Source organism: Rhagoletis pomonella, unplaced genomic scaffold (assembly GCF_013731165.1).
Source record: "Rhagoletis pomonella isolate Grant_MI unplaced genomic scaffold, Rhpom_1.0 Rhpom_scaffold_00009, whole genome shotgun sequence".
NCBI lineage: Eukaryota > Metazoa > Arthropoda > Insecta > Diptera > Tephritidae > Rhagoletis > Rhagoletis pomonella.
The window spans coordinates 6,802,383-6,812,749 of record NW_023458563.1 but is presented as its reverse complement, the minus strand read 5'-3'; positions in this window follow the sequence as shown (position 1 = coordinate 6,812,749).

Below are 10,367 nucleotides of genomic sequence, written 5' to 3'. Positions count from 1 at the left end.
CAGTTGGCACAGAGGAGAAACGACTGGCGTGCTTTGCTGAACTCGGCTAAAATCGCTTAGGCGGTTACAGCGCCAAAAAAGAAGAAGAAGAAGAAGCAGAACTGGAATTGAAGTTACGAGTTAAAAAAAAAAATAAATCGGTTTTTATGTTATTACTAGCAGTCCTTGCGAACTTCGTCCCGCCCAAAATTAATTTTTTATTTCGACATTTGGTCCAACGTTTTTACCACCAATTACTTTCACGTTTGGTTTTGTGGTCGTCAGAAGGCATATCCTCCATTGCCGTCTTAAATAACCTAATGAAATCGTTATGTCCGTGAACACTGTGACACTGTGAGACAAATGGTAGGGGTCAGTGATCGGGAAGGGTTCAAACTACCGAGGAAAGTTATATCGGTAAAAAAAGAAGTTATACGTGTCCCGGCGTTTCGCTGGGTCACGTCTAGGAATCGAGATATATATATAACTATCATATAGGGGAAATTGTCCCCTTTGGTGGTCTTTTTTTGACATAACTCGAGAACCACTAGTCCGATTTTGCTCAAACAAATTTAAAAAAATTAAAAATTACAATTTCTTTAATCTGTTCATATAATGTTTTTCTATATAATCAACAGTTTTAAAAAAATTTAGTATTCTACGCAAAAAATATTTTTTTTTCTTCATACATTTATTTTTACCGGCAAAACTATTGATTATATAAAAAAAACTTATATGAACAGATTAAAGGAATTGTAATTTTTAATTTTTTTAAACTTGCTTGAGCAAAATCGGACTAGTGGTTATGTCAAAAAAAGACCACCAAAGTGACATTTTCGCCTATATGATAGTTATATATATATCTCGATTCCTAGACGTGACCCAGCGAAACGCCGGGACACGTATAACTTGTTTTTGACCGATATAAAATTTCCCGTTGGTTTCATCCCATCCCGATTTTGACTGTCGCATAGTGTTATCTGGTCCGATGGTGAATCGTCCTTTAATTTGTTTAGTACAATTTGCGGCAATTTCAAAATGGGGGAGTATCATTAATCCACACCAGGGTTGTTGCGAATATTATTCCGAAATAAAAGTCCTTTCCGGAAAATAAACAAACCGCCTGTCGAAATTAAACAAATTTGGTATCATATGAAAGAGGAATGAAATAGCTTTTAACAGAAATAACGAAGGATCTTAATTTATATTTTTTTTAATAATTTAATACTAAAGAAATGCATACACCTGACACAAGGTTTGTTCTATGGTACTTGATTTTCATTTTTTATTGAAATATTTTTAAATATGGTGGCTTTCTTCGTTTAGTTATAAAGATATTAAAGTCCTCTTTAATTTGGTATCAAACTTGTTTAATTTGGATAAGCGGTTTGTTTATTATCCGGAAAGGACTTTTATTGCGGAATAATATTCGCAACAACCCTGGCCCCCACAAATCCAATATACATAGACTTATTTCAGACGAAATACCTTGGAAGTGTTACAATTGAATTTGTAGGCATTTATGAAGAATTGTCTTTATTCTTTTTAGTCGCCGTAAAGCAAGGACCGCAATCGTTCTGGAGATTGACTTAACGGTGGTAATTTAACTTTGATCCTTGGTGTCTCCGATTGACTTCACTTTACGATTTTTACAAATAACTTGACTCCAGCGCCACCTTGAAGCTCTTTTTGTGCAATAGTAGATATTGCCCCTACCTTTACCAATATATTTATATCTCGAATATGAGCCAAATCGGACAATGAGACAAATCGGCCACGCTTACCTTGTCTTGCCCCGTCCATCGCATTTCATGGATGGTAGTGATGTCAGTCTTTATTTTCCCGAGGACATTAACCAACCGTGCAGAGGCACCATCCCCATTAAGGGTTCGGATACTCCAGGTGCATACCCTCAAATCATAGTCCTTTCTACGTTTGCCGTGATCGTCATCAAAAGAAGGGGTATCATCCGAGGCATGGTTTTTTTCATTGGGTAGGGTTTTAACGTTCAGGGACCCAAACCCAGCGCACGCGGGTTCATACGTCTTGTCACATTAGCTCCCTCCCAAAAGGGTGTTTAGTGGCTACCCAGTGGATACGTAGATATAAATATCCGGACGAATTGAGCCGCGATTTGATCCGTAAGCTAGGACTGCCATACGACCCCGTTTCCAGGGACTTGTCCTTGTTTCGGACCCTTTGTCCCCGTTTACAACCAAAATGTCCCCGTTTAATGCTTGAGACAACAATATCTAATTTGATTTCTTAAATTTTAAATGGTTAGCGGAAAATTGTTACCCTATCGGATTCGAAAGTGAAAACTGCGTTTATACAAGACGATTTGATTTAATTTAATTATCAGATTGTTTTGAAAGGTAGGCGTCGAGACAATTATAAAGACAATACACTTTGAAGCAGCCGCCACACAGTGCGTAATTTCGGCAATTTAATGGCAGGAAAATCGATAATCGAAGTTGGCAAAAGAAAATAATCCATCAATTATTTAAGAGAAAAAATTATAATGATATCCGATGAATGTTATGAGGAAGTAACTTATTTAAAATCGTTTGTTGAAAAATGTACATTAAAGTGGAAAGAAATGCTGCCCTTGGAAAAATGGAGTTTATTTTTAAAGATACTATAGAACACGAACGAAAAGAAAACTTGCTAAAATTTTTGCAATGCATATGTCACAATCCGATTGTTGAGCTAATTTTTTCCTTTATTTCATCACAATGGGGTAAAGAGAGAAACTCGCTTAACTGCAAGTTGAACTTTAAAATGACGTGCACTGAATTTTACCATTATGTAAAAAATGAACACGAACTTTTAAGCAAAGTTAAAACTAGTGAAAAATACGAATGGTATACGCGAAATGTAGTAGTATGTAGTATGAGTTAGTTACGTAAAAATATGTAAAAATAGTTCGTGTTTTGTTTGCTTCCATTTATTTACGTTAAGAAGTACAAATATGTTCCTGAATTGAACTGAACTTTTTCATTGATCTCTAACGGTTATGTTATTTTTATTGTTAGTCAATCATATTTTAATATTTTAAAAGAGTTATTGGTTTGTTTGTTTGTAATTAGGGTGGTCCAAAAAGAGTAAAGTCGGAATTTTAATACTCTAACCCCCTAGGATTGTTCTACGTCGAAAAAATTATACCCCTATTTTTTTATTTTGAAATAAAAAAAAATTTATAGGTCGCTCAAAGCCCTTAAAGTTTTCCATGTATTTTATATGGGGGAAAAAATAACTTTTCGTATAAATGGTATGGAATTTTTGAAAATCAATATTTTTCGATCGGAAAACTCTGGTTCTCTTCAAGAGACTTCCAATAAAAATATCCAATTGTTTATTTAACTAACAATTTTTTATTGGTACCTCCATTGTATTTGGGGTTTTTGGCGGGCCTATATATTATAGTTAATATCAAATGGTTAAATAAACAATCGGGTATTATTGTAGGGAATCTCCTGCAGAGAAGCAGAGTTTTTCGGTCGAAAAATATTAGGGGTATTCCCGAAGTCTTGCACGATGCACGGATTGCACGAAATGCAAAAATACTATTCCAAATTTCGAAGAGTACAAGGGCACCCCATTGCAAAGTGGTAGCGTGCATTGGTAGCAGCGAAATTATGTTTCAAATACAATAACAATAACCGAAAAAAAATGAAGTGAGCGAGATGAGAGGAATGAGAGAAATATGTAGCAATTCCAACATGATATGCTATTTTGCAAAATAAATACATGGGTTTCGACGTTGCATATTTTGCAGCGATAGGAAATGTTGTTTCCCATGTATTTTGTTTCTGTGTGTGTGCAAGTTATGCAACCCATGGAAACCGTGCTACGTGCAATGGCTTTGCAAGATTTGGAGAATACCCCTATCGATTGTTAGGAATTCTATACTATAAGCGTGTGTGAATGGGTAACAAAGTTCGCTGCGGGTAAATTTTTGACAACTACGAGGTGAATAAAATTTCAGTAGCTCATGAGCAGAGCACAAACCACCCTGCAGTACGGGGGAGTGACTACAGGACTGCTGAAACGGTAGCTACCTAATAAACACCTTCAATTACCGACCGACTACTTGTAGTGTATTTCATCGACTACTTTTACAAGGCAATGTCCTAGGCGGTAGTCACCATCGACTCTCTCTGCAATACCGGGAGTTACTAAAGTAGTCACTTGGGTGATATATGGGCGCCCTCTGTCGTAGTTTTTCGCTATTCTACTTACGACTGGTTCGACTCTGCACTTCCATGTGCACTACCACGGGTTAATAGAGGAGCTTCTTACCTTGGAGTCGGTGCAGTAGCGGTTCAAAAGTAGCGATTGACTCCAGCAGTACTGGAGGGCAGCGATCGCTAAAAGTGAGAATGGGTTAGTGTGCCTAATTCATTTTGCATGCTGCCGCGTTCTCACGTATACGTACACGTGATGGTTATGCTCTTTGAGCGTGTGCTCGCTCTCTGCCCATGCTTGCTCATGAGGCTAGTGAAATTTTTGGCAATTGCATAGAAAATTTTGACAATTTGTAATATTTTATTCCGCATAAATCTGAGGTTATCAAAAATTTTCTGCTGTCAAAAAAGATTTCATTTCACACAGCAGATTGTCAAAACTGTCTCACCATAGTAAAAATACTATTCAACAGCTTTCCCCATAGAACTTTGTTACCGATTCACACACGCTCTATTTCTACGAATTTTTTTTTCCCCCCATATGAAATACATAGAAAATTTTAAGCACCTTGAGCGACCTCTAAACATTTATTGATTTCAAAATAAAAAAATAAGGATATATATTTTTTTCCGTATATTGTATATACATATGTTAAAACGCAGAAATGTTCTTATGACATATACAGTAAAGTACGTTATGCGTGTAAATGCTACGTTCCTTCAGTGAAAATGGTTCCTTGATCTCTATTAATTAGGTTTATGCAATTCCGTTTTTGTATGTATTATAACAGAGCATTAACTAAATTTTCCTCTGCAATTGAACGAGACTACAAATGTAAATATGATTTAAAACACGTAATTTTTAAGCAAAATATAAAACCGATTTCAATTCTGATATACAAATTTAAGATTATCGCTAATTTCTTCAAGATCAAATGATCGGTTTAAGCCAAATTAGTATGGGACCACCTGTGAGGTAACATCTTTCCTTTAAAAAAAGAATTATATAAATCGGTTAACGTGGTCCAAAGTTATGCGGTAACATACATAAAAAAAAATATTCCGACGAATTGATAACCTTTCCTTTTTGTGAAGTCGGTTAAAAAAGGAGAGTATGAGTATCCCTTTGGAAGGAATTAAGTTTTTTTTTTTGCTAAGTGTCCCCGTTTGCGGCCCAGCAAGTATGGCAGTCCTACCGTAAGCTAACAAATCAAATCCCAAGTGAAGGCAGAAGCTTTGCAGTACTGGGAAATTTACAGAATATAGTGGTAAAGGCAAATATCTAAAACCTAATGTATTTTTTAAATTCATAGCACTACATACTTGTATACCAAATAGCCGGGCAAGACGTTGGTCTAAATAAAAAATTAAAAAATAACATTTCCCGTATACTACAGTGATTCCCAAAGTGGTCCAGGTGGACCCACAGGGGTCCACGGGAGACTCGATAGGGGTCTACGCTAGCGTGAACAAATATGAGGGTCCACGAGTTGTAAGTGGGGGTCCACGAAAATTCATCTGATCTCGATAGTAAAGAACCAAATGGTTGCTGGATAGCCTATTTATTTAACTTTAATGTATAGTGCTCTTGGCGCACTAGTGAACTAACCGTCACTTTGTGTCATCATACGTGGAAGATAAGCTTCACTTTTTCTTTTGGGGAGTATGCTTCGGTCTTCCAGGCTGAGGTATTGGCAATACCCAAACCCACAGACTACGTGGTGGAAAATAGCTGGCGGGGAAGGAGTTTACCTGCCTACAGGTACACCTAAGCTGCACTTAAGGCATTGACCAACTCTATATCTACATAAGTACTTCCAAACTAGTTCGGCAATGCAAGTCCCGGGAAACTCGGGAGTTCCTGGGAATGAGACATCTGACCCTTTGGCCACAGTTGGCTTAGACGAGGCATTCCTCGATCCGCAACCAGTTATAGCACTCCCTACTTCGGCCTTGGAGGCCACCATCAGAAACTGGACAGATACTTCGCGGAGAAATGACTGGGAGCCATCGAGTGGATGCAGGTGGGCAAAACTAATGTCAGAAGGGATATCTAGTTTTTTCCTCTCACTGAGAAGACGGGACTGCTGACTGGTCGCTGGTCACACCTGACTGTGATAGGCGTAAATGACAACTCCATTTGCCCATCCTACTTTGAAGAGGATGAGACGGTGGAACACTTCTTGAGCCTCCTGCTTGCTTGTTCGTTTATCATCGATTTATCTAGATTCAGTCTTTTGTTTTTTGTCAGTTTCTGAATTTGGAAATAGGCGTAAAAAGGTTTGCAGGTTTGTTTTTTCAAGTTTTGTGTTTTAAAAATGCGGGTGATGCAAATTTTTCACATCACTTTAAAACTTGGAGCGATAAAAATAAAAATGATGCCATCAACACAAATAAACTATTTGACAAATACATCACATGAAAATTAACGAGTGAGCCGAACATGTGAGGAGTTTATTTATTGTTCTTAAAAAATTTAACTCCTCAGAACGGGATAGTTCTTTACGATGGCTTTAAGAGCTCTGTTTTTTTAAACTTTAAAGTATGTAATCATATTATTTTAATAAATAGAACACAAGAAAATATTTTATTTTTATATTTGCCACTCCGTATTAAGTTAGAAATGAGCATCAGATGGTCCACCGAAACCAGTAAAGTTTTGAAAGGGGTATACGAGAAAAATAAGTTTGGGAACCTCTGGTATACTATGTAATATACCTCTGCAGTTTTGTAAGATAAACTACAAATTTATACATCTTTTTAAGCTGTAATTACTTAAGAAGTAAACGTATTGGCTCTTCACCAAACCGGTCTATAGTTTTATCAATAATCTCCTATTGGTTTTCTCATACAAACTTTCGATGTGCACTTAGAAGACACAAACGTAAAGAAAAGGTAATAAATAATTTAACTATAAATTTAATTATTAGTTTACTCTTCAATCCATTTTCGCTCATATTGGACTACTGTTTCAAGTTTTTCACATTTTATTAATCGAAATCAATTTGCGTGCATAATCAGGGCTGCGAACTTGGCTCAAACCGTGCCATTTTTGGCCGTATTTTACATCAAATGGTACTTAATTTTTCAATGGCACTTTTGAAAAATCGTAACATATCAACAAATTTGTATGAAATCCTTTGCGTGTACTTCTTTTTCTCAACTAAAATTTTCTATTTTCTTAAGATTATTCAACTGGTTTATCTTATATTGGCATTGCGCTTTTGTTTAATAAGTGCAGTTCTTATTTTATTGCTAAATACAAGGATTAAAAAGGATGATACCTTTTTGGCACTTTTACCTTTCTATTGGGCACATTTTGGCACTTTTTATCCCCAATATGGCACCTCATAGGTGAGGATAGTTGGCAGCTCTTTGCATGCTTTCTCATAGTTGCATTCTGTCAAATTTACAGAAGTTTGTTGAGCAAAATTTGAATTCATAGTCGCGCCTAAACGTCAAATGAGCACAAACGTCAAATCGAAAAGTCACTCAACGCAAATCTTGGAAATGGAGTTAGCTTTTTATGCACGCCATTCAATTTCGGTTGGTCCCATACAAGTTGTATGTGCATGAGAAATTTTTGACAGTAAACTGCCGGCGTGCGTGAATATTAGTTTCGCCAGTAAGTAGGCAAAAATCTAAAAATTTGTTGTCTGCAATATGAACGTGTTTGGTATTTTCGTATAGGTAATTTATCCACTAAAAAGAATCCAAGAGATATTTCCCTATAAAATAAATTATACGCCGCCACATACTAAGAATTTTAATCAGAGCGGAAACAAATGTCAAAAACACAATTGCTTAGCTAAGGAATAGCGGGAAACCAGTCGTGCTATTCTGTAACTTTTTTACCGACCGACGATTGATATCGCAATATACGACAGTCATCACTTGCGCTTGCGACGAGCTTATTCTGCAACAGTGCTTTAGCGATAATTTTCGTTTACAGTTTACAATGTCACTAAAATAAAATCAGTTAAAATTTTAATTGTTCCAACCTAAAAAAACTCAATATTATAACAAACAAAAAAAAACAATTAAAATGGCCAAGCGAGTTCAGAGGGCAGCAAGCCAACAATTAAACATAATGTTGGACTTCTTCCAAAGTACCAAAGGCAAAACACGTTTTTTTGCTTTTGCCAGTTTAAGGGGGCTTGTGGGTACACTAGACCGTTCGTTATTTCAAATTTTTCTTCGTTGCCTTTGGTTTGTCTTCTGACTTCTTACGGATGGATCCATCCGAATGGGGAAAAAATGAAGATTATATAGACGCTACCGAATTTTGTCGAGATTTATTGGTTGTAAATGACACAGCTTAGCGGGGTGTTAAATTTATGATAGATTACAATCGAATATTGATAAAAAAAGAGGAGCAACAACAATTGGTGCTTCAATTTGTAGAAGCATATCGAAAAAAATATGCATCACATAATAAATCGGCACTTCTTTATTAAGAAATCATGAAATATAGTTTTATTTTTTACAAGCTTTTTCTGAATTATTCTTTTCTTATCAAATTTGGCCACATTTTATTGAATTTGGTTACTGGGCACTAGGTTGACCAGATGAGCTTTTCAAGCGGTTACTAGACATTCTTTTGAGCGTAGTATTACTTGAAAATAAGGATCATAATATGTCGGCCGCTGTGGTGTAGTGGTAAGCAGTGCGCGCTTCCACTCCGCAACGCCTGGGTTCAAACCCTGGTCAAAGCAACACCGCAAAAAATATAGAAAAAAGGTTTTTTCTTAACAGCGGTCGTCCCTCGGCAGGCAATGGCAAAGACCCGAGTTTATTTCTGCCATGAAAAACAGCTTCTCATAAAAATACAATCGCCGTTCTGAGTCGGCGTTAAACTGTAGGTCCCTCCGCTTTGTGTGACAACATCAAGGCGCACGCCACAAATCGGAGGAGAAGCTCTGCCCAACACTAACATATGTGTAAGCGCCAATCTATTATTATTATTATTTAAGGATCATAATATAAATACATAATACATTCAATAAGTACCGTTGTTTCAGTTTTACAAGTATAAATGTATCCCGCAGAAACTTCCAAACTTTATCTAAAAATCAAATGTTATTTTGCTATCTCAACTTATCTTATTTTATCAACTTTTTTGCTAGCCAAGGCATGATAATTTGTGACAATTGTTAAAAAATATTTCAAACTATTTCTTAATGAAACAAACCTATTGTCAGCTGTTTTTCTAATTGCGATGTGCATAACATGCCAATGGAAATCATATTTTAATTTATTTTACAATCAAATGTGCTGTACAGTATCGATACGTTGCTTGAATCCAATGTCATTTACTAAATTTGCTATAACTTTTCTATTTTCAAATCGATTTGCAAAAAATTTGGATCTGTATACTTTGAAATTAAATAAGCTTTAACATAGCATAATAATAAGAACAAAAAGTTTGCAGCTTTTAGGTGTAATTCACAGTAAGATAGCGATGCGACTTAAAATTGTGTCCGATTTCACTAATAAATTGACAGATAACTCTTAAACTGATAAATTGATGCAAAACTTTGTATAGCAGGTTCATAGGGATTTCAAAGACCTTTAATCTGGTGGAGATCTTTCTGCGGTGTGATAATCACAACCGGACATTTTTGGAAAAAAATTAAAATGCTGTTTCCTCAATTTGAAAAAAAACGACAATATCGCAAATTCTTAAAACCTATTCTACTTTTTTAATTTCCGACCTCATATTCAGATTATGGGAGTTATTTTACATAGCAAATTACTATAAAATTCACAACTTTCAACTATTTTGTTAAACAAGTTTTTCCCAGAATGCATATGGTTTTCTAAATTTTCAAATGCAACGCGCAAGTACTTAGAGTTATCATATTCGAATAAAATTTTGCACAGCTTATTTTTAGACCAAAATACATATTTTTCCTCCCGGCAAACCAAATTTTATTTTTAACGAATGGTCTAGGGTACATATTTAGTGTTATTCTATAGGCCAATACCTTTCAAACGATACCTTATATATTAAGTTCCGGCTACTAGTTGGAAAGATATAGAGGTAAGTGTGTTTTGGTTCGTGTCTCCACTACGAGATGCTTTGGTATGTACGTGGCGTCTGTACGTCTTCTTCTTCTTCTTTTTTGACGCTGTAACCGCCTAAGCGATTTTGGCCGAGTTCAGCAAAGCACGCCAGTCGTTTCTCCTCTGTGCCAACTG